Source organism: Crocodylus siamensis, chromosome 5 (assembly GCF_052110815.1).
Source record: "Crocodylus siamensis isolate JL-2025a chromosome 5, ASM5211081v1, whole genome shotgun sequence".
NCBI classification, from domain to species: domain Eukaryota; kingdom Metazoa; phylum Chordata; order Crocodylia; family Crocodylidae; genus Crocodylus; species Crocodylus siamensis.
The window spans coordinates 177,012,672-177,035,875 of NC_143399.1; the positions used below are offsets into that span (position 1 = coordinate 177,012,672).

General features: G+C 42.5%; 1 long non-coding RNA gene across 1 annotated transcript; it reads left to right on the forward strand.

The window, feature by feature from the left end:
• The first annotated feature begins 1,524 nt into the window (after positions 1-1,524).
• Positions 1,525-22,893, forward strand: LOC149864960 (uncharacterized). The gene is made up of 4 exons (XR_016442682.1): positions 1,525-1,578; positions 2,580-2,738; positions 22,111-22,264; positions 22,724-22,893. It is a non-coding gene; the product is annotated as an uncharacterized LOC149864960 (long non-coding RNA).
• The last annotated feature ends 311 nt before the right edge of the window (positions 22,894-23,204 follow it).

The window sequence follows — 23,204 nt, forward strand, 5'->3', positions numbered from 1 at the left end:
AACAGTAAAATTGAGAAGGGAGGATCTGGCCCAGGGCTATCCAACTGGCAGATTGTGGTCCACATGTGGCCTGCAAGGGGCCAGCATGTAGCCCATGAGTAGCTAACATATGGCCCATTGGCCCCAGTGGCTGCATCTCCCACTGCTGTCTTGGGGTCCATGTACTGCCAGTCCAGTGCGTCCAGTGGCCAGAGGGAGGATGGAACTGCATACCATGGGTACATCCCACACAATGGTTGTAGGGGGGATCCCTGAGTGGGGGCCACTTCTGCAGCATAGGTCTGACATGGTGTGTGGCCCCCAGATGCACTGAAGTTGGATAGCCATGATCTTGTCCATTAACTTTAATCTGAGAACAGTGGTAATCCAAACGTTCTTTGGATTCTGCAATTGCATTCCCCAAGCCTTGTCAGTAGATTGGTATTTTGCTGGTTGGCCTTTCCAGTTCTTTCTTGTTTAGTTTCATTAACCTTTGAGGAATGAAATAGATCAGGCAGCAGACAATCAAAACACAGATAACTTGAAGGTCAAGACAGTACAACACACAGCTGGCCTTTACATAATAGTGGAATTTTGTATTTGTTTTGTGTGATGCCTAACTCATCTATCAAAGATTTCAGTTAGGGGAAAATAAGAACATAGTGTCATATATAAGGCCAGAACTGTGGTTCCAAAATGGGCATTTGCTTTGTACTGGTGAAAAGAAATGTGGAGGTTTCCCTACATGGCACTTCCCTACTTGGCACTTAGGCCTTCCCCAGGGAGGGAAGGGTCTTTGGGTTATGCAAAGCCAGCAGAACCAGCTCAATGCCAACTGTCTTTCCCCATACAAGTGTAAGGGAATGCTAGGGCAAGCTCCCCAAGACTTCCTTTCACTGCACAGGCAGCCCAGTGCCCCTATCTCCTGCCACATACACAGCTTGGGCAACCTGGTTCCTCCACATCTCCCAGCTATGTGGGGAACCCCCTGCCTCCTCTGCAATAGAGACAAACCAGGTCACTCCCACCACATATGCAACTCCCTGTCCTGGCCATACACAAGATACAGTATCTTGTGGACTGCAAGTTATCCCTTTGATGGCTGCATACAGTCTACCAGTTGGACATCATCATGCTGGGCAAGCTGAAGATGTGGCCAGGGCAGAAGAAGCCACATGGTAGGCTTTTCTACTCAAGTGATCCATGGCTTCACTTGGCCTTACAACAACCAGTGTACATTAGAGCACTCTTAGGGTTGCTCTAATTCGGAAGTGTAGAAGGGTAGGTGATGTCAAGCCCTCAATTTCTTCTGGTGGGAAGGGACTCACCTGCCATGACTTTATGATGGGAGAAAGAAGAATTAATACCCTCCCCCAATGAAATATATGACAGATACTGTTAGATCTGAGCCAGTCACAGTGATATCATTTATTAAAATATTCCCTCTTCATTAACAGAAAGAAATGCCTATCACTTTAAGTGGCATACCACCATTTCCCCCATGTCTTTCTTGAACCTGTTTCTGAACCCTTCTTTCTCATCTTCCAGGGTTTCTGACTCTGGTTTCCCCAGTGGCATCCCCATGGCTATCTGGACCTGGTAAGTAGAAATTCTCTCTCGCCTTCTTTGAGCATGAGATCTGGCTGTGGTTTGTACACCTGGGTAGGATCCACTCTGGGTCTCATTATCTGATTCTCACCTCTGGTCCCTCATCCTCATCGTGCCCCCTGGGGCAATTACTCATTTTGAGTGGCCAGCTTTTATTTCCCACCCCACCCTGCAGATTTGCCAATGAAAATAGCTGCCAGTGTCAGCTTTCTTCTCAGTCACACAGGCCTCTTTGCTATGCTTGCTCTGTTTCTGACCCCACAGGGTTACTCTCTGTCATCTTAGTAACAGGGTTGCTGTGTCACCCTGTTACAGTAGGCAACCCCTGGCACAGGTGCCAGTATGTGGCACTAGAAGGCATTTTGCTCAGCACATGCTTCTGGGTGGATAGCAGGGAAGGGGCCAGGGCTACATGGCTACAACAGGGATCGGGCCCCTTGTGGCTCCCCCATCTTCTGCCCCAGCACACCAACATCTTACAAGTTGAAATTGCAGGTGTTTTTGGCACTCTGCCCAAAAACATTGCCGACCCCTCCTCTAGTATGTTGGGACTGAACTGCATATCTTCAGAGGGCCCTGGCAGCCTTGGTGGAGGAGAAAGAGGAGGAATATTCTCTGGCAGAGAAGGATGCAGATGAGGTGGTCCCTGCAGCCACCACCGGGCAGACTGGGGGACCACTGCCCAGGCAGAAGAAGAAATGTCGAGTTATTGTGGTGGGTGACTCAATTCTGAGAGGCATGGAAGGGCTGATCTGCTGACCAGATCCCATGATGAGAGAGGTCTCCTGCATGCCTGGAGCTAAGATCAGTGACATCACTGCAAAGATTCCTAAACTCATCAAGCCCTCCAACTACTACCCCATGGTCCTTGTCCATGTGGGCACTAATGATGCAACTGGGAGTAGTCCTGACCACATCATGAAGGACTTCCATGAGCTGGGGGTTGGCCTCAGATTCAGGGGCACAGGTGGTATTCTCTTCCATCCTTCCAGCTGGCAGCAGCCGAAGGCGTAAGGATGCCCACATCAGGGAAGTCAACCAGTGGCTCCAGAGATGGCATCTTCAGGAGGGATTCGGATTCTACAACCATGACCAGCACTTCCAGGGAGAAGGCTTCCTAGGATGGGATGATCTTCATCTCTCTCCTAGAGGTAAGCATCTGTTCTCCCGCAGGTTGGCTGATCTCCTTCAAAGAGCCTGAAACTAGGTTTGACGGGGGATGGGGAACCGGTGTTTGATGAGAACCTAGGGTTGGCAAGCCACAAACAAGGCACCGGACCTAACCAGGTAAGCACTAAGGAGAACACATACCCTTAAGGCAAAAGGACACCAAGAGCACCCACTGGGGGGTTAAAATGTCTTTACACAAATGCCAGAAGTATGGGGAACAAGCAAGAGGAACTCACACTCCTACTTGATAGCACACAGTGTGACCCTAGTCAGCTTAACTGAAACATGGTGGGATTCTACGCATGACTGGGTGGTAGGGATTGAGGGATACAGGTCGTATAGACAAGACAGAGTGGGGAGAAAAGGTAGGGGTATAGCGCTCTGTGTTAAGGAGAAGTATATGTCTTCCATCATCAAGGCAGGAGTGGAAGAAGAGAATACCGAGGCATTGTGGGTCAGGATCTGGGGGGGCCAGGGGAAAAGGATTTGGTAGTGGGGATCTACTACAGATCTCCTCAGCAGGATAATGACCTAGATGAGGTATTCTCCAAGCAGCTCTCAGATGATCCATTGGGTCCCTTCCAACTCTATAATCTATGAATCTTGAGAAGTACAGTAATTAGCTTTTTATATTTTTATGGCACAATTCAAAGGCCACTGTACAGATAAAAATATATGCTCCTGTCCTGCTGAGCTTACAGGGCATATAAGAAACTTTGACGGTCAGGCTTGTATCACATGGAGTAATCACTCAGGGGTTTTGGTGCAGCTGCAGTTGCATTTAGATTTATGAAAATGGTTTTGCTTCTTTTGGGGTGCTCTCTTTTTTTAATTTCCCTACAAACTGACATCATGACCATAACTATAGTTTAGGTGGGTTAGGAGTCTTCCTGAGGGGTGCAGTTGTTTAAGTCAATGATTTTATAATAAGAAAACTGTCAAAGCCTAGCAAAATGATTAGGAAATGCAACACATTTATTGAAGAGAGAAAAGAAAACTCTGTTATGTTGTGGAGAACAAGCTTAGGAACAATGAGTGATAATAGAAAAATATTTTTTCTTGCACTGGAAGACGAGACAGTGGCTTGTCATGTCTTCCTTTCTTCTTTTCTTCATGTATACCTGATATAATCAGATATGATACACCAAAGTCAGGTATATTCAACTTGGGTAAATCAAAAAGGGGTGTATGTGTAAGAGTAGTCACATATAGGAAGAATTTTTAAGAGAATAGAAAAATATTTTTGAAAAAAATTGTATTTAGTCCTAATGTTTATTTTTTTAAACATTTATGACTTGGTTTAACTTAATATTAAATTACACTTTTAGTCAAACTAGTGACATCCAGGTAGGCAGCCCAAAAATTAAATGGACCTGAATGTAGACAAGCTCTGAGGTTGGCTGTTCATCCAGGGCATGTGTTTATGATAGAGCTATTGAGTTAAGCTACTAGACAGTCAATTAATTTAACTCTGAGTTGTCATATGTAGTATAGACATTCTACAAATGTTTGCTTTGGGTGAGAATTTGCTACAGAACTACTGGAAAGAAAAATCTTTGAGTTAAACTATCTGGTTTCTGTATGGATAGAGTGAGCACTGCTGTGCAGATACATAGTAAAGGACTGCAAGAACCTTCTCTGTTGTGTAGCGTTACATAGTACTGCACTCCTTTCTAGTAGGGCTGTACAAAGCTTTGGATCATGATTCGGATTCAGAGATGATTTGGAGGCTGAATCTATGAATCTGAATCAAATTGCTGGAAGCTTTAGGCTTTCTGAATCGATTTGGAGCTTCCGAGTTGCTTCAGAAAAGATTCTAGAGAAACTTGGCAGGCTTTATGGCCTTATCAGGGGCTACCACCCCTGCAGTTTTCACCCCTCTGTGGTCTAACACATACACCCAACATGAGTTTTGCTTTCAGGAATTTGGGGTGCAGTTCCCTCCGAGCCCCTGCACTGATCTTCTTGAAACTTGGTAGGCTTCATGTTCTTAACAGAGGCTACCACCTGTGAAAGTTTCCTCCAAATCAAACAAAAAAACAATAAAGTTATAGATACTTCATTGCTCCTGTTTAAAACAAACAGCTAAAAATCTCAGTCATGTTTTATAGCCCCATGTAAGTTTCTAGCTATGACAAAAACATTGTAATCATGCATGAGATTCTGCATCTTCCGCAATTTTAAATGGTTCAAGAGATAAATATCCCATATCCTTGAATGGTAGGAAGTTTATGGATTTCTTGACTGTTATCTCAGTGTCTCTTTGTAATAAAGAGGTAATAAACTTATTGAAGGCAAGGGTTGAAATTTTTTATTCTTATATTAAAGTGGGAGAAAATATGGATAATAACTTTACTTACATAGGGAAAAGCTTGCATCTTTAAAATATGTAATACTCCATGGAGATATAATGCTGTATTATTTATACTTTTGAGAGACAATTAACTAGTCTGGAAAAGTATGTTGTGATCAGACAGTTAAACAAGATTTGGTCCTGTGAAGTTATTCTGTGCTTGTGTTGCTGCATTGGCAGTTTAAAGAGGTTTCTACTGGTATAGTAAAAATTTGGCTTTAATGTGTCATGGTCTCAATCCAGTGAAGTTTATGGAATTATTTGTGATTAAATGTAAGGCTATGTACACACGTTCAGATGATCATGGAGAATTCTTCTGGTCTTGTTTTCCAGGTAGAAAAACTTACCCAGAGACCCTTGAACACATGTTCAGATAATGGGCTTCTGCACAACCAGGCAGCCCTTCTGTGCACATCTTAGACTACTCTGTAGCTCCCAGTCTGTTTGGTGACGGATGACAGTGCATAGGGCAGCCTTGCTTGGCTGACACAGTCTCTCTGAAGCACAATGAGGGGATTGTGAAAGGGATCTCAGCTTGCCTAGAGGAAGAGATCCACTGTCTCCCTGGCTATGTTGTGGGGAGGGGCTGGGACAAAAGCATGCTAGAATACTGAAGGACTGTTCTGTGGGTTTTCTCAGAAGGCAAGTATATAGAAGTTTTGCTCTCCCAGGAGAAATTCTCCCAGGAGTGGCTTAACTCTGGATGTTCCCCAGTTATTTTTCCCTTGGAATAACCATTTTTGCTTCGGGATAAAAATCCTCCATATCTGTATATTTGTGATTTTTACTGGGAGAGGAGCAACTCCTTTAGAAGAAAGTGCATGTCTGTACGTGGCCTGAAAGAGTGCATAAATATTTTGCTACTTTAATATAATAAACTGTCAGGATTGTCCCAACTAGGGAGTATATATGCTTAGCAAACCCCATACTTGGAGCCAGCATTGAGGTGAATGCTTCTGTCATTGCAGAGGTGCTGCCTGGATTGGGGGGAGCTCAGAGAAAACTAATCCCATGAATTTCAATTCCATTGTTAGAAGGACAAGGACAAATACTATTTTGCCATTGTTGCATTTTTGTTTGCTTGTGAATTTTTATGTGCATATGTAAGAGAGAGAGAGGAAGGATGGTTTGCACACAACAAAATGGGTTTGAATAAAAAAAAGATTAACAACTGCAACAAAAAGGTATTTCATTGCATCTTTGAATTTGTTTGAATGGAAAAAGTCTTGTATGACTGAAGAGTATTCACAAATGCATATATTATCTGGCTTTAGGTTTTGTCAGTTTGGGTTATATATGAATCTACATGACAACAATATAAGTAACGGAACAGCATTTGCTTCTAGTGTCTCTTTCATCTAAGTTGAACATTTGTATTTGTCTCCCTTTGACCCCCAAATACCTTTTGCCTCATTTCTGTGCCCAGTCTCCACCCAAATTGTGGAAGCTCTCAAGGAAAAGATTGAAACATCTCAGGTCAAATATGGAGGTAATTTGTAAGCGGCTACAATTATGTCTAAGGGACATTTGTGTTGTTTACAAGCTCAGGAAGCTAGAAAAAGTGTAAAGTAAAGTAACTTGAACTCTACATCTGACTGTACCAGATAGCAGTCCAACATTAAGATGGACTTCTGAGAAAATTTTAAAGATGCTTAGTGTTCATGCATATAGTTATTCCATCAATTTTATGAGGTTTTCTAATATTTGGTTAGTTGTATGAAAGCCTCAAGCCATGTAAAGAAACATGCAAGCTTTAGATTCTTGACTTCAGTGAAGGTCTGTAGATGTGCACTTAGTGAGCATCTGGTCCACAGCATTGTGTACCTTGCTAATCTGTGACACTTCAATCCTTTGTTCACATGCTGCTATGTGAAGACAGGAGCCTTTCCAACTCACTGAGTAAGACAAAGATCATCTTAACAAGTTCCAAGAGGCAATGAAAGCAGGATGATATCTTGGTAGCATGTAGAGGGAGTTGAGAAAGGAACCTGATCCATTTGTAAGCCAGGGAACCTGAGAGAGGCAAGAGAAGGAATCGGGCCACAATTGCCTGCTGCTTTTTGAGCACACCATAGAGTTCATGAAGATTCTGAAGGAGTAGGAGGAGGAATACTATAAACTGAGCAGATGCCAAACATAAACAGATGAGGAAAGAGACAGTTTTCATCATCCTCCAGCAATGCTTATTATTTTTTGAGTAGTTACTAATTAAGTAGTCTGCTTTCATGACTAAATTTCCCACCGGCATATCACACTTTTCTCCTTCATGTATCCCATAATGACAGCACCTCTTTCTGACAACTTCCAGAAACCAGTGAGAGCTCAGACTCTCAACACGATCCAACTGTTTGTAATCTGCCCAATAAGTTGCATCACTTCGCGTCTCTCAACTCCCACCTTTGATATATTCAATGTCTGGTATACACAGAATACAGCACATTCAGCTGCCTTGTTCTTTCAGTGATGTTACTGCTCCTTTTACATGGTTAGTTAAATAACTCTTGAATTTATAAGAGATAAGAATATATATAAAAATATATAAAATTTTGCTCCCAAATAAAATGGTTATATTACTTACATCCTAGGAATTCAGGTGGCAATGTTACCATTGTCAGCATTGTCACTGTTCCCTCTTGCATTACTTTAAATACCAACAGAGGATATCCCTAATGATATTGGCAAGCTTAACTTTGGTAGGCCTGTGGATGAGTTCTGGCTCCAGCTGTTGCCTGTTTTCTCCATTTATATTAAAATACCTCCTTTTTGTTTTCACAGATGTGATGGATTCAGCAAACACAGGTGTGCAATTCAGCGTTGTTCCTCTTCAGAAGACATTTTACTTTGGTGTCTTTTGAAGATGCATTCAATCACCATTCTATTCCTGCTGGCATCTGCCTAGCAGACATTCCTGTCCCTTTGTAACCACAGAATGCTTTATAAGCAAATTAGGAGTGACCAAATCAGCTCACCTCCCTTTTGTCCATTGCTATAGGATAAGGAAGAGGATGCAAGCTTGTCCATCTTGGAAATAGCCAAATTTCCTAAAAATTAACATATCAAGCACTTTGATAGACCCGTTTATGTAAGTGTCTGAGGAACTGGCTTCTGCAACCTACTTATTTTTGTTAACATAATCAGCTTTTTAACTGAATCATTGTTGCAGCAAAGAGTTTCACAGATGTACCCAGGGCTTTTATAGACTTGGAAGTGTGACCTGAACAAGGTAGGAATTTTAATATATATTACTATCTCTGACTTGGTTTATGGATATTAAGTGTTTTTGTGAAAACTGGGGAGAGATGGATTTTCTGAATCAAATAAGGAGGTTTGTTTATCAGGTTTTTTAAATTTAGGGTGTGGGGAAGAGAAAATGGTAAGCCTTTAGAAAGTATTTGGCTTACCTTTTGATTTCATCTTCTGACAACCTTGATAGATATTACTGACTTTAATTGCTGGGTTAGCTGAATTTGTAGTGATTTTTAAATCTTTTTTTTTTTAACTTAAGTTGTCATTTTCTAGTCAATGCTTTTCAATAGTTTTCTTTTTCAGTATGGCTCTCGCATATTTCTACTTTCTTCAAGTCTAGTAGAAGTCATATAGGTAATATTTTGAGGTCATTCTCTCATATTACTTGAGGGCCTATTTCTAAATCTTATATTCTACTTTATATTTATGTTTACGATACCTTCTATTATGTAAATGTGCAGTAATTAGTGATAGCTTAATGTATACATTTAGAAAAATCAGGGTGTAAATTACAGTTTAAAGCCTACCTCCACAGGTTTCTGAGAGACTTGTCCTCAGTTAACAAAACTTGCTACAGTATTTAATTATATACTGTGTATATAATGGATGCAAGGGTGAAGGGGATGGGGGCACAGATGGTGTACCCTCCATCCTTCCAGTCAAGGGGAAAGACGACCCTGGAAGGAGCGGATGCATACTGTAGATCAATGCATGGCTGTATAGGTAATGTTACCAGCAGGGATTTGGCTTCTTTGACTTTGATGTTATTTCAAGAAGAAGGATAGCTAGGAAGAGTTGGGATCTATTTGACAAAGAGAGGGAAGAGCATCTTTGTGGAGAGACTCGCTAACCTAGTGAGGAGGGCTTTAAACTAGCTTTGCTAGGGGATGGAGACCAAAGCCCTGAGATAAATGGGGAAGTGGGAGATGTGGAGGAAGCAGAAACAGGAGAGGGCAACAGGGGAGGCCTCATCCTTCCTGAGAAAGTAGGGCAATCGGCTAGTCACCTCAGATGTCTGTACACAAATGCACAGAGCCTGGAAAACAAGCTGGAAGATTGGAAGTCCTTGCACTTTAAAGCTACTGTGATGTGATTAGAATAACAGAGACTTGGTGGGAGAATTTGCATTCTTAGAGCATTGTCATGGATGGGTATAAACTGCAGGAAGGACAGGCAGGTGAGAAGAGGAGGAGGTGTTGTGTTGTATGTAAAAAAGCTGTATGACTGTGCCGTGACCTCCCCTAGTGCCCCCTGGCTACCGTGTCAAGCCAGTGTCAATGCACCCTCACCGATCTCACCCGCCACGTCTTTGATGTTTAAATGTTTAAGGGAGGCTGCCTTTTCTATCTGCTTTGACACAGTGCCTTGATTTAACTTAGTCAATGATCTGTCCAGTTGCCCCGGTGCACTCTAGCCTTAGGGCTACCTGTAAGTCTGGCCGTCGCCCACACGGCCTGTCCCCTGTGCTTGCATTGCCCCCCTTCTGGGGCTTTGCTCAATAGGCTCACCTCCCTTCTGGGGCTTCTTCCATACAGACAGTACCCCACTGGGGCCTGTCTCTCCGCGCTCACACGCTCTCGCCTGCACTGAGGCCTGTTGCCGTGTGATTCCCGCAGTCGGGGCTCAGGTGGCCGTAGCTGTGTCTGGCCCCTGGACCCCTTCTTGGATCCTACGCCTGACTCAGGCTTCCCAGAATCGGGGCTCAGGCAGCCTCAGCCTTACCTGGCCCCAGACCCATTTCCTGGGTCTTACACCCACTGGGCTTCTCCCAATTGGGGCTCAGGCGGCCTCAGCCTTACCTGGCCCTGGACCCCCTTCTCTGAGTCTTGCGCCCCACTGGGCCTTTCACGATCGGGGCTCAGGCGGCCTCGACTTTACCTGGCCCCAGACCCCTTTCGCTGGGTCATACACCCCACTGGGGCTTCTTGCTTACACCCACACTGGGCTCCTCCCTATAGCTGCCCACACTGGGCCGGGGTCAGGACATCCCAAAACACGGCACACTCTCCGGTGCTGGGAAACCGCCCCCCCACACTACTGGGGAGCTCCCCTGAGGCCTCCTCCACCCCTACAGCCTCACCCAGTCCTCCAGTTTAATATCATAACCAAAACAGAATACTCCCACTCCTGGGTTACAACATTAAACTTCAAGCCAACCTGGCTATCCCTCACATATCCTTGTCAGGGTTTCCTCCACCCAGTATTGTCAAGCAGACACTCTCCGGCCATCAGGCTTCTCTATTATGTTCTGCTCTGCTTGCTCCATCAGAGCTCCCTCTTCCCTGGCTGCTAGAAGGGAAACTGCCCTCTGGCCTCAGCCTTCTCTGTTTATGTAGGCCAGGCCCTGCCCCCTTCTGGTCAGCTGACCAGCCTGGTTGCCTTGGCAATCCCCACCTGTGCTGCCCTGGTGAGTGGCAGCTGAGCCCACATTACTATTATCCAGTAGCAGGCACCCTAGTGTCCTGCTACAGACTGCATCAGAGCTCCATGAAACTGGAGATAGGCCTATTGAAAGTCTCTGAGTTAGTCAGAGGGGAGAGCAGCAAGGGTGATGTCATGGTAAGTGTCTGTTACAGTCCATCAGACCAGAAGGATGAGGTAGAAGAGGCTTTCTTCAGACAAGTAGCAGAAGTTTCCAAGTTACAGGCCCTGGTTTTCATGGGGGACTTCAATCACCCTGACATATGCTGAGAGGGCAATACAGCAGTGCACAGGCAATCTAGGAAGTTTTTGGAGAGTGGTGGGGACAAGTTCCTGGTTCAGGTACTGGAGAGACCAACTAGGGGCCTTGCTCTTCTTGACCTGCTGCTCACAAACTGGTAAAAATTGGTGGGAGACATAGAAGTGGATGGTAATTTTGGGCATCAGTGACCATAGGATGATTGAGTTAAGAATCCTGACAAAAGGAAGGAAGAACAGCAGAATAAGGACCCTAAACTTCAGAAAAGCAGACTTTGACACCCTCAGGGAACTCATGGGCAGGACTGCATTGGTAGGTGTGTTACCAGTAGGTCAAGGGAAGTGATTATTCCCCTGTCTTCAACTTGTCCACATCCTTTCTGTAGTGAAGGGTCCATAACTGGACACAGTACTCCAGATGTGGCCTCACCAGTCCTGAATAGAGTCCACCAGAGGGGCACATGACTTCTGAGGAGAGGCTGCATAAGTGAGGACTGAGGAGGGATTTGATTGTGGCCCTTAACTACCTGAAAGGCAGCTCCAAAGCGAATGGAGCTGGACTGTTCTCAGTGGTGGCAGATGACAGAACAAGGTATAATGCTCTCCAGTTGCTGTAAGAGAAGTTTAGGTTGGATATTAGCAAAAACTTTCTCACTAGGAGGGTGGTGAAGCACTGGAATGGGTTTCATATTTTCATAGTTTCTAGGGTCGGAAGGCACCTAAGTAGATCATCTAGTCCGACCCCCTTCCATGGCAGGAAAGATTATTAGGGTCAAACGACCCCAGCAAGGTGTTCATCTAACCTCCTCTTAAACACCCCCAGGGTAGGAGCCTGCACCACTTCTCTTGGAAGTTGGTTCCAGATCCTAGCCGCCCTGACTGTGAAGTAGCTCCTCCTGATATCTAACCTAAATCTACCCTCTACCAGCTTGTGACTGTTATTCCTGGTCACTCCTAGCAGTGCTCGGGGGAACATGGACTCCCCCAGTGCTTGCTGGTCCCCTCTGACTAGTTTGTAACAGGCCACTAGATCCCCCCTCAGCATTCTCATGTGGAGGCTGAACAGGTTCAGGTCCCTGAGCCTCACCTCGTAGGGCCTGCCCTGCTGCCCCCTGATCATGTGAGTGGCCTTCCTCTGGACCCTCTCCATGTTGTCCACATCCCTCTTGAAGTCGGCGCCCAGAACTGGATGTAGTACTCCAACTGTGGCCTGACCAGTGCTGCATTGAGGGGGAGGATCACCTCCTTGGACCTAGTCAAGATGCATCTCTGGATGCATGACAAGGTACGGTTGGCCTTCCTGACTGCATCCCCACACTGCCGGCCCATGTTCATCTTGGAGTCAATGATGACTCCAAGATCCTTTTCTGCCTCCGTACTGACGAGAAGGGAGTTCCCCAACCTGTAGGTATGGAGCCAGTTGTTCCTCCCCAGGTGCATCACTTTGCACTTGTCGGTGTTGAATACCATCCTATTCTCATCCGCCCACCCTTGTAACCTGTCTAGGTCTGATTGTAGCCTATCCCTCCCTTCTAGCATGCCCACATCCCCCTACATCTTAGTGTCATCAGCAAATTTGAACAGGGTGCTTTTTCCCCCCTCGTCCAAGTCACTGATGAAGATGTTGAATAGTGTAGGCCCAAGGACCTAGCCCTGCGGAACCCCACTGCCCACATCCCCCAGGTTAAAAATGACCCATACACCACCACACTCTGGGTGCAGCCCTCCAGCCAGTTGGTGACCCAATTGACTGTATTGGTGTCAACACCACAGTCCCCCAGTTGTTAGCTAGAGAGGTGGTGGAATCTCCATCCTCGGAGATTTTTAAAGCCCAGTTCAACAAAACCTTGGCTGGAATGATCTAGTTGGGGATGATCCTGCTTTGAGCATGGGGTTAGAGTAGATGAACTCCTGAGGTCCCTTCCACCCCTAATTTTGTATATTGGAATTTGATATATTGCTCTGTGTGTGTGTGTGTGTACACCCCCCGCCCCCCCAAGGGTGTTATAAAGTATTCACAGGGTGCAGTTTAGGTTTAGGCAGCTTACTTTAATCCACAATCCCAGACGTCCTGTGGTAAGTAACTTGGGGAAGGGAGTGGGCTGGTGCATCTGCAGGGGGTGAGGGTGTTTCCCAGTCTGGCAGGGAAGTAGTCAGAGGAGTTAAGTTAGTTCCTAAGGCATGCCACTTTTAGCTGATTTAAGAACTCTGTGAATGCCTGGAAGCCCAGGCATTTAGATTGAGCTAATCTTGGTTAGGTTGACCTAAATGTAACAATGTAACACTTGTACATACCCTAAGTAGTCAAATGATGTTTTATGTTTTAAATGTATACACTTGTATTAAAACTTCAGGAAAAGCCTATCCTCTCTTCCACAATAGGTTTTGAGTAAAAAAAAAAAAAAATTTAATTTTATTTTCCATTATGATGTTCAGAATCTATATATAATGGCTTTGGCTTAGTGGCACCTCTTCAGGTAGCAGATAACCGGAATGATGTATCTGATTGGAGGAGGCAGTATAGGGTCAAGAAGTTCAATTTCCAAAAGGTCTTTGGGGGATAAAACTAAAGGCTTTTTGAGAGATGGCCAGACAGGATTTCAGTGACACTGAATCCTAATGAATAAGGATGTATCTTCTGGGTGTTCACTGTGCAACCATATGGCTTGAAATGAAATAAGGGCTTAGTGACTGTTGTCTCATGCTCCCTAGGTCATTAGCGTTCTTCTGTGCACACCATTGTTTTCAGCAGCTGTTCTGTGGCACTGCTTTGGAGAAAGATCATAACCTTTATGGTACTTCTAAGTTAAACCATTATAGATATATTCAATTATATAGGTATGCATTTTTGTGTACATTTATTTATAAATTGATACAATGTGCAAGAGGGAGAGAACCTTATTGGCACTATAATGTGTATATAAGAAAACTGGTCAGAAAATCTTATGGAGAAACAAGCAGAGTTTTGCTTTTTATATTATTTCTTTTCCCTATCCCATCTCATTCCAAAACTGAATAACTATATGTTGCCTTTCCTTACCCAATCCTTCTCTATTGTTCTCTTACTTACTGTATTATATCCACAGTTAGTCTGTAAAATGGTCTGGTAGGGGTTTTTGTGTGTCTATTTATCCTGTGAAGCAAAACTGTAGGTGCTACATAAATACATAACATACAGAATACACTTTATTGAAATCATTGGCTTATTTGCAAAAGGTTAAACTTATAAATAAATCAAATGAATGGTGTATGTTTGGATGTTTAGTCATTAATAAACACTGATATAATTTTTTAGGAATTGAAAAAAGCAGCTGTTAGTGTCTGCAGAACATTAAATGTGCTTATAAAAGAGGATATTTTCTCTTAATTTAGCATTTTAGTTTCACACAACATTCAGATATTGTGTATGTGGATTCAAACTAATGGCTTGTATTACTAGCACTAGGTTAGGTCTTGTACTGGCATTAGGATTAGGAAATAGTTTCCTTTTTATCCTAGTCAAAATATTTGCACAGTAGTCTCTGTCTTTCAGGGATAAATAGGATAAAACTGAAAAGTCTGAAAAGGGAACGAAAAATGTGCTGTTTTTTGTCCTTCAAATATTAACACAAGGAAAACATGATGAGAATCATGGAGATCACTTCCCAGTAGTGGCTAAGCCACTGCCACATAAATATTCAGAGAACAAAAAACAAACTTGGTTCAAGTGCACTAAGGTTTTTGAAGTATTGCTGTAACCACTTTCTTTTCTTATCACTAAGGCCAATTTTACATTATATCTCCGTTTCCTAGTCCAAGCTAATAAATAAAGAGTAAATAGCTGAGCTGAGAATTGACTAGAATCGTGTCTTGTACTTGGTTCTGAAGTCTAATAGTCTGACTTTTCTGGAAAACAGAAAAAGTTTCAAAATAGGAAACTTTTCTACCTTCTAGTTCTTTAGTCCTACAATTTTATAATTTTATATTTAAGGCACATCTGTTAGTAAAAATACTGTAGGTTATCTGGTCCACTGCAGTGGTAATTAGCAAAACTAGTGTTAAGCTCATCATAATAATAAACAAAACCAGGATTGAATGCTTGCTAAATTTATTGTCCTCTATAAAGAAAAAGTAGTCTTCTTATGAAAGCAGATTCTGTCATGATGATTCATTGGAAGCAAGCACCCATATTGCGGTTCTTCAAAAGTTCATTAAGTTCCAATTCCCAAAAATGCCAGGTAAAAGTAACATTGTAATCCAAGAAGTCAAGAAAATAATTTATCATAACAGTTTGCGCACTCCTAAATACTTTGCTGTGCTGGTGATGTGCCATGCTGTACCACTCCTCTTATTGCATCCGACAAGTCATTAGATTAAACTTGTACAATAGGAGTGTTATGTAACTGAGAACACAAACTCATTATATTTACAATAGGCATTCAAACATCAGAAAACCACCTCTTGCAAGGAGGAAGGGCTGTAAAGTTTTCTAGGCTAACCTATGTACAATGTTGTGTAAGGAATGAGGGGGAGGACTTCTAGTGATTTCAGGGAGGAGTGTGCTGTGCAAGAACTATTTAAGATAAATGTTTACTGTGCATGCTCACCTTTCTGAGGAGTGGGGAGAGGACAACACCACTGGCCCAGCACACTTCTACACTAGGTAGATGGAAAGGCCAGCTGGGGATGAATGCACCCTGTAGGGAGGGTAGAAAAACGACTGATCCCAGTAGCTGCAAAAGGTGTCATGATTGCCCACAGAATAAAGCTTTGCAGAGCTCTCATGCTAGCAGTGCACACCAGCACAATCCTCATTGTTTTCAAGCAACAAGTGTGCTCAAGCTCACTTTGCCTTCTGAATTTTGACTGATTACGTACTTTGCTCTGATACTTCATGCCAAATACTCTTTTTGGAGTAAGTTGGCTCACAGAGCATGTTGAAAGCATTTTGTTTCTTTGTAAATTTTTTTCCTCTGCATTTTTATGATGAGAGAAGTTGTAAGTGAAGCCTAATGAAAAGCTGACTACAATATTTCATGACATGTAAATTCAATATGAGAAATACCGGAGCTTGAAAATTGAGTTTTATGATACAGATTTGGGGTTTTCCCAGAGTAGTCTGCCAGAACATATGTTTTCATATGAGATGTTGTCACAAGGCAAAATAAAATGAACTGAAAGTTTTACATAGGAGAGTCATGATCTGTGGATGCACCAGACTGTGCTATAACTACCATTACATTTCACAAGCAGAATAGCATTGGGTAAGGATGAGTCAACCAAGGAGTATTTAGGAACAGCATGAAGTCATGAGATGAGTCTTTTTTTAATCAGTTTCCCATGTAACAGGTATTATGGGACTTTGTGACGTGGAAGTGGCATCTTTTAGATCAGATAGGTTGGTGACTATCACATTTTCCTATCTGAGGCCAGAAATTGAGCTGATGTTGCATGATTATGCAATGCAGGTCCATTGGTGAGTGCTGTAGTAGCTAGTGCTCTGGCCACAGATTTCAGTTTACATGTATGTTCCAGTGTATATATATTTCAGAACAGGTTGCCAGTATATGTAAAACATGCTTTAAGAAAGTTTACCAGAGACTTTGTTGATAGGAAATTTGTTGAAGCGTGAGTTGAGGCATAGCCAGGATCATAACTTCACATCTAGGGGCAGAATATAGGCCCCTAAATCCATTTTCATCACCGAAATGCCTATTTTTTTGGATATGGCCCTTAGGTATTACAATGACAGGCTCTTGAAACAAACAAACAAACCAACCCACACTCATTAGAGAGCAAAAAAGTTTGTGCTGCAGTGTGCAAGCTGGAGTATGAAGACAAGCTGTGTTTTGCATCCTGAATGAGGATTCTTTGTATTTCCTGCACCTGAGTCCTGGCTCTTCTACTTCACAAAGGGCACTACTATGATCATTAAAGTTCTCATTCTATAACCTTAGCATCCTGGCCAGATTCTATCTCAGATAATTGCATTCTGTCTTCCTGAATTTCCCTTGCAGTTTCAGCTGGATACAAGATTCTTCTTCCCTTTCAGTTCTATAGTGAACTGCTGTCAAGGGACAGCATTGCAGTACCTTAGTGAGCTACCTACATAATCAATCCTTCATCTGTTTTGTGGTGGTGGTACAACTTTTAATTTATTGCTTTTAAAGCTCTTTAAGACTCATGGATGAAGGCATTAATTTATTAACTATGACACTGATTCTGAGACCTTGGTAGGAAGAACATAATTTAGCACATTTTTTTTCTTTTTAAAAAAGGCCAAAGCTATTTTTTCTACCAAGCACAGTACTCTTAAATGGTAACCAACTACAAACCAGTGGTGATTCTTCCCACTGTGACTGTCACAGCCATATTTCTTTAGTATTTTGGTGGCAAAACTATTATTTCATAGCAAGAACAAAAAAAGGCAGTTCCTTAGAGAGAGCCAATGCAAAAGTACTTGTTAAATGGAACAATAAAAAAAATCATACATGTTTATAAACAATTTAAAACAAATGAAAGTTTTTCTCCTTTTTGGGATATAGCATGTAAAATATATTGAGCTCACAAGAGAACTGGGTAGTTTACAGGCAAAAATGTCCAAATAGGAATTTGGAAATCCTCCAATTTTGCTGACCAACTCTTGGATTCATCCCCAATTTTAGATAAGTAGCTCTGTACATGAGTTTGATAGGAGACCACAGGAATGGAATAGCATCTTAAAATAAATTAATTCTGCTCTCAAGGAGACTTCTTAATTCATAGCTTCTGTGCTTACCAACTCCTGAATCTTAGGAGACATAGGCATTTGAATAAATATTGTTAGTCATAAAATCAAGTGGAGCAAATAGTCTTGGGCTGTGGCAGATAATGCAAGGGTTTTTCAACAATGCTTGACTTTGGAAGATACTGGACAAGAAAATATTCCATGGGGAGCAAAGAACACTGTTAGGTCTTGTTGCTCTAGCGTATAAATAATGAATTATTTTTGTTACTGCTGGTAGCACTTCTACTGATTTCCCTTCCCTTTTTATCAAATTGAATGCATCACCCCCCCAAAAAAAGGGGTGGAGGGGAAATGTTTCCTTTGTATGCAATATGGTATTACCTTGGTTTATTTGAATATTAATGAAGTATATTGGCAAGAGAACAATCTTCTTGAGGAGTTCTGAACTTTCATGTGCTCCAGCATAAAAATGTGACATAGTAAAGAGTTTAGATTCTTCTTAACAACTGTGGTATAAATCTGTTAGCAGTAAGATTCTATATCTATGCCTGTTATTGTGAATAGGCAGACAAGTTCTTTGGGTGAATCCGATATATTTTATTAGACCAACTTAAATAGTTGGAAACATTTTGCTTAGCAAGCGTTTGGGTTTAAAAACCCTGCATCAGGCTGAGGAAGTATCTGCAGTTGGTGTGTGCTCTTCCTGAATGGAATAAATAATAAAGAAGCCAGAAGCTGGTATGCATGCAAGAAAGGCAGCCAGTGAAGATGCACGTAGAGGTGTCAGTGGGTGAGAGAGGCAGGGAAGGGGGGACAAAGTAGGATGAATGTAGCACATAAATAGTGGAGAGGTACCTGGGAAGTCAGATGTCAGGCAGGTTATAATGTGTCATAAATCCAATGTCTATATTTAGTCCATGATTTTTTGTATCCAGTTGGTTGGTGAAGTGAAGTTCATAGGCTCATCTGTGAAAAGTGTTTTGTAAGTTTTGTTTAAGGGTTAGAGCTGAAAGAGTGTGGTTTTCTTGTGAGAAATGTGCTCTCACTGGTAATTGGGTGTTCTTGTCTTTAATAGGTTTCCGGTGTGAATTCATTCTGGTGTGCAGTTGTTGTCTGGTCTCTCCTATGTATTTTCCATCAGGGCATTGGTGCACTGGCTGAGATATATAATGTTTCTGGAGGTCCAGCTGTAAGATCCAGGAGTGATGACAGTTCTGTTGTGGGGTGTAGTAATTGTGGAGGTAGTGGAGGTATGTTGGCAGGCTTTGCATTTCATGGCATGGCATGGTCTGGATCCATTCGGTGTATTTTAGGCTTTAGGAAGTTTGCTTCTCCTGATGAAGTTAGTAAGGTTCAGGGCTTGTTTGAATTTATAAAACACTTGTCACAGATGAGCCTATGAAGTTTACTTCATCAGCCTCCTGGATACAAAAAAGTCATGGACTAAATAGAAACATTGTATTTATGACACATTATAACCCACCTGACATCTGACTCTCCAGGTACCTCTCCACTATTTACCTGCTACATTCATCCCTCTTTTCTTCCCCTCCCCCATCACCTGTCTTTCACCCACTGACACCTCTATTTACATCTTCACTGACTGCCTTTCTTGCATGCATACCAGCCTCTGGCTTCTTTACTAGTCATTCCATTCAGGAAGAGCACGCACCAACTGCAGATGCTTCCTCAGCCTGATGAAGGGTTTTTAAACCTGAAAGCTTGCTAAGAAAATTTTTTCTAGCTATTAAAGTTAGTCTAACAAAAGATATCAGATTCACTCAAAGAATCTTGTCTGCCGATGTCCTTAGAACAACACAACTACAATCTACACCCCTGTTGTTGTGATTAGAATTTGGCATGTTGGGATGTGCTAGAATTAACAGTCTTTAATATAGCCAGTAGGGGTTATTTCCAATGTAATTTTGTAATTTCTGATGATAGAGAGATTTCTGTTGAATAGGTATCAATAAATAGCAGGTTCTATTTATCCCACACAAACTTGACTGGGCATTGGAATTATTTTGACAACAACTTGATAATGAGCAGGTTCCTTATTTTTCTTTGCACTATCAGTATCCATAAACAAGCCTTTGACTCCTTCCCCCACCCCTACTTACATGTGGTATCATTTCACTAAGACAGACTTAAAGGGCATTTGTACACATGTAAGCATTGCAGCACTGGGCTTTTCGAAAAGTGCCCAGAGCTGCATTGCTTGCAGTTGTATAAGTGGTGAAATGCTCATCAGCACTCAGAAAATGGTAGCAGTGTGCTTTTGAACTAAAATACATAGAAGGTGTTTTAGTTCAAAAGCACACCACCGCCATTTGCTGTGTGCTGGTGCACATTTTGCTGCTTATACAACTGTACTCGGTGCAGCGAAGTTCACATCAATGTGCATGAGGAGCAGACTCGATTAATCAAGTCTGCTCTGAAGCAGTGGATCTCCCAAAGTATGTGTAAATGCCCTAAGTTTCTTCAAGCACAACAAAGTACTGGAGTTCAAGCCACTATCTGAGCAGTGTTGGTTGACTCAAACTTTCCATGTCATGCTTTTATGGAGGTAAAATATAATTTAACTATTCATGTTTAAACAATGGTTCTGGAGTGCCAGCTTCCAGCTATATAAACGTTACCTATTCCCTTTTAGGTGACAGGAACACCCAATTTTTTCTTTTCTGTTTCTGTCCAGTAATTACATTGTAGACAATGAAAAACTAGAGAATGAAACACTATAATTCCTCTCTAACTGTAGATTCCAGGCTATTTTCTTAGATTAACTAGTTTTAGCCTTACAGTCTCCGACATTGCTATCATATCATGCTCACCTACCCTGTCAAGATTCAGACCTTTTTGCTAGTCTTGCATTTGCTGACCTGTAGCAAAGACACATGAGTAATGAGCTATGAGCCTAACGACGATGAAACTTTCACAAGATACTGTTCCTTAAAATGTTAGAGAGGACATTAAACTTCTCATTTTTCCTCACTTCACCATTATCTGAAGATGCTGAGTAAAGAATATAAAGCAAAGCTGTGACAGTTGCTGAGGATGGTTGTTTCCACTCGGATTCCTTCTTGAGTAAGGAGTGGAGCTCTGTATATGTTGTCATTAGTGGTATTATGGTTTCTCATTACCTACTACTATACTTGCAAAGTGTGTAAGAATTCTACTCAGCAGTACTTGTATTCATGGTACAAATGAAGCAAATAATCTGCAACCTATAGTTAATTCAATTTATTTCATACCATTAAATTCTTATGTGCACACTCTGTACTTTGCCTGCAGACAATTATTTACTACTTTCATTGTGGTAGTTTTTGGGTGCCCTGGTCATAGATCCAGGGTCCCACTGCACCAGGCATTGTTAAAGCAATGTGACAATTCCTAGCCTGAAGAGCTTAAGATGTGTGTGGCAGTGTATCTGCTATTCGCTTCCTCCTTCCTCAAAGATTCACCTGCCATGATTAAGAAGATGGAAATAAATCTGATGTTAAACCTTGAGATGAGTGTAAAGGACTCCAGACCACCCAGTGGGAAGCTTTACAAGTGCTGGTTTTATTTAACAGTGTTGCAAACTTGTTGCTCATGCTAATTTACTCATTGGCACGAAGCAGCTGGATCCCAGTTCAGAGAGACTGCAGCCTTCCAGCCGCTCAGGTGTTCACTGCAGCGTTCCCCACTGCTCCAGTTGTGCCGGTCACCTCTGGAACTTGGTTCTTGGGGCTTGTGCCCCTCACTCTTCTCTCCCCACCCTGGGGGAGGTTTGTCTGGCTGATTGCTGGCCTCTTTAGTCCCTGGGTAGAGTTCCTTTGCTGCTCCTTCCCGCTCTGATAACGGCAGTTCTACACTGCTTCTATCACCCAACACCATACCAGGGGTTGGAGTGACCAGAGATCCCACCTCCCTGAGGTCTTGCTGGGCAATCTCCAGTGGCTTATCTCTGAGGCAGGGCCACGCTTTACCAGACCGGGGTTGTCTCTTTGTGTTTCTGTTTGTGGCATCCTTCTAATTCTAGGTAACTTCACCAAGAACCGCATCATCTTCCTCTTCTTCCTTCCAATGCCCGGAGGGCAATGTTTGGTGCCTTGCCTTTCCTTTTATGTCTAGCTGTGATCCTTATCCCCTTATCTGTTGCTGGTATGTGTGTCTTCATTCCCTTATTCACCTGTGTTCTGGTTTCACCCTTAGTTTCACCTATAGTAGCAGGGTTAAGCCCCTTGTTACAATATGTATAGGACAAAAGGCAATTAATGGATTCAACGCATGATCTGGAGAAATAATGAGACAAAACTGATTAGTATAAAAAATAACTATCACAGAAACTGCATAAACACAGGTGCCATTTTTATATGCATCTTTTCAGGGGGAAATGGAGGAAGGCAGTAACTCTCCAATGCATGAGGAAGAACATGAATGAAAATGGTAAAGATGCTTCTTTCAAAACTGAATGTGTGGGCAATGAAAGCTGCTAGCAAAGACAGAATGGATGCAGAAACTGAGTTTATGAGAGATCACAGGTAAGACCTTAAACATTGAGCTGCATAATTTTAAAGACAAAAAGCAAACGTTTAAGTCATTTAGTTGAACTTCCTTTATCTTAGACCATTAAAGTCACCTGGGTCCTTCGTCTTAGGCAATTAAAGTCACCCAGCTCATTCCAGGACCATCCTGGGGCATTTGACATGATCTCTCCTGCCATCCAGGTCCAAGAATAGTGTTGGAAACAACATCAGGATCTTTATATGGCATTAACTGACCTTACTAAGGCCTTTGAGTCCATCAATCATGAATCCTTATGGAAAGTTATGGCCAGATTTGGATAACCTGAAAAGTACATAAAGGTTTTGAGGCTTCTGCACAACAAGATGACTGTGACTGTTCTTTGTAGTGGATTGGAAATGGATCCATTTTTTATCTGAACTGGGGTCAAGTAAAGATGCTTCATGGCCCCAACTGTTTTCCATTTTTTTTCACAGTTCTCATTAAGGATTGCCTTTCTTCAGGAATTGACATTGAATGGATGGAGGGCTCTTCAACTTGGGATATTTTCATTTGAAGACCAAAGTATTCAAAACAACCTTCCTTAACCTTCAATACATTGACTGGGCCATCCTCACAAAAACCTCCTGACCATGCTGGATCACTTTGGAGAAGCCTACTGAACTTTGATCTCTCTTTGTCTCAACATTGAGAAGACTGCAATTCTGTATCAGGCTTCCCCAGGCCATGAATGTGTCGCCCCCCCCGGCCACACACACACACACACACACACACACACACACACACACACTTCAAATTACCATTGGGGAAAAAGCCCAGGATGTAGTTGAGTACTTCCCCTACCTCTGTAGCCACCTCTCTTAGAGACTGAACATTGAGAAGAAGACCTAGCACAGGATCCAATGTGCAAGTGCCTCCTTTGGGAAATTGCTTCAGTGTGTCTTTGTTTATCACTAT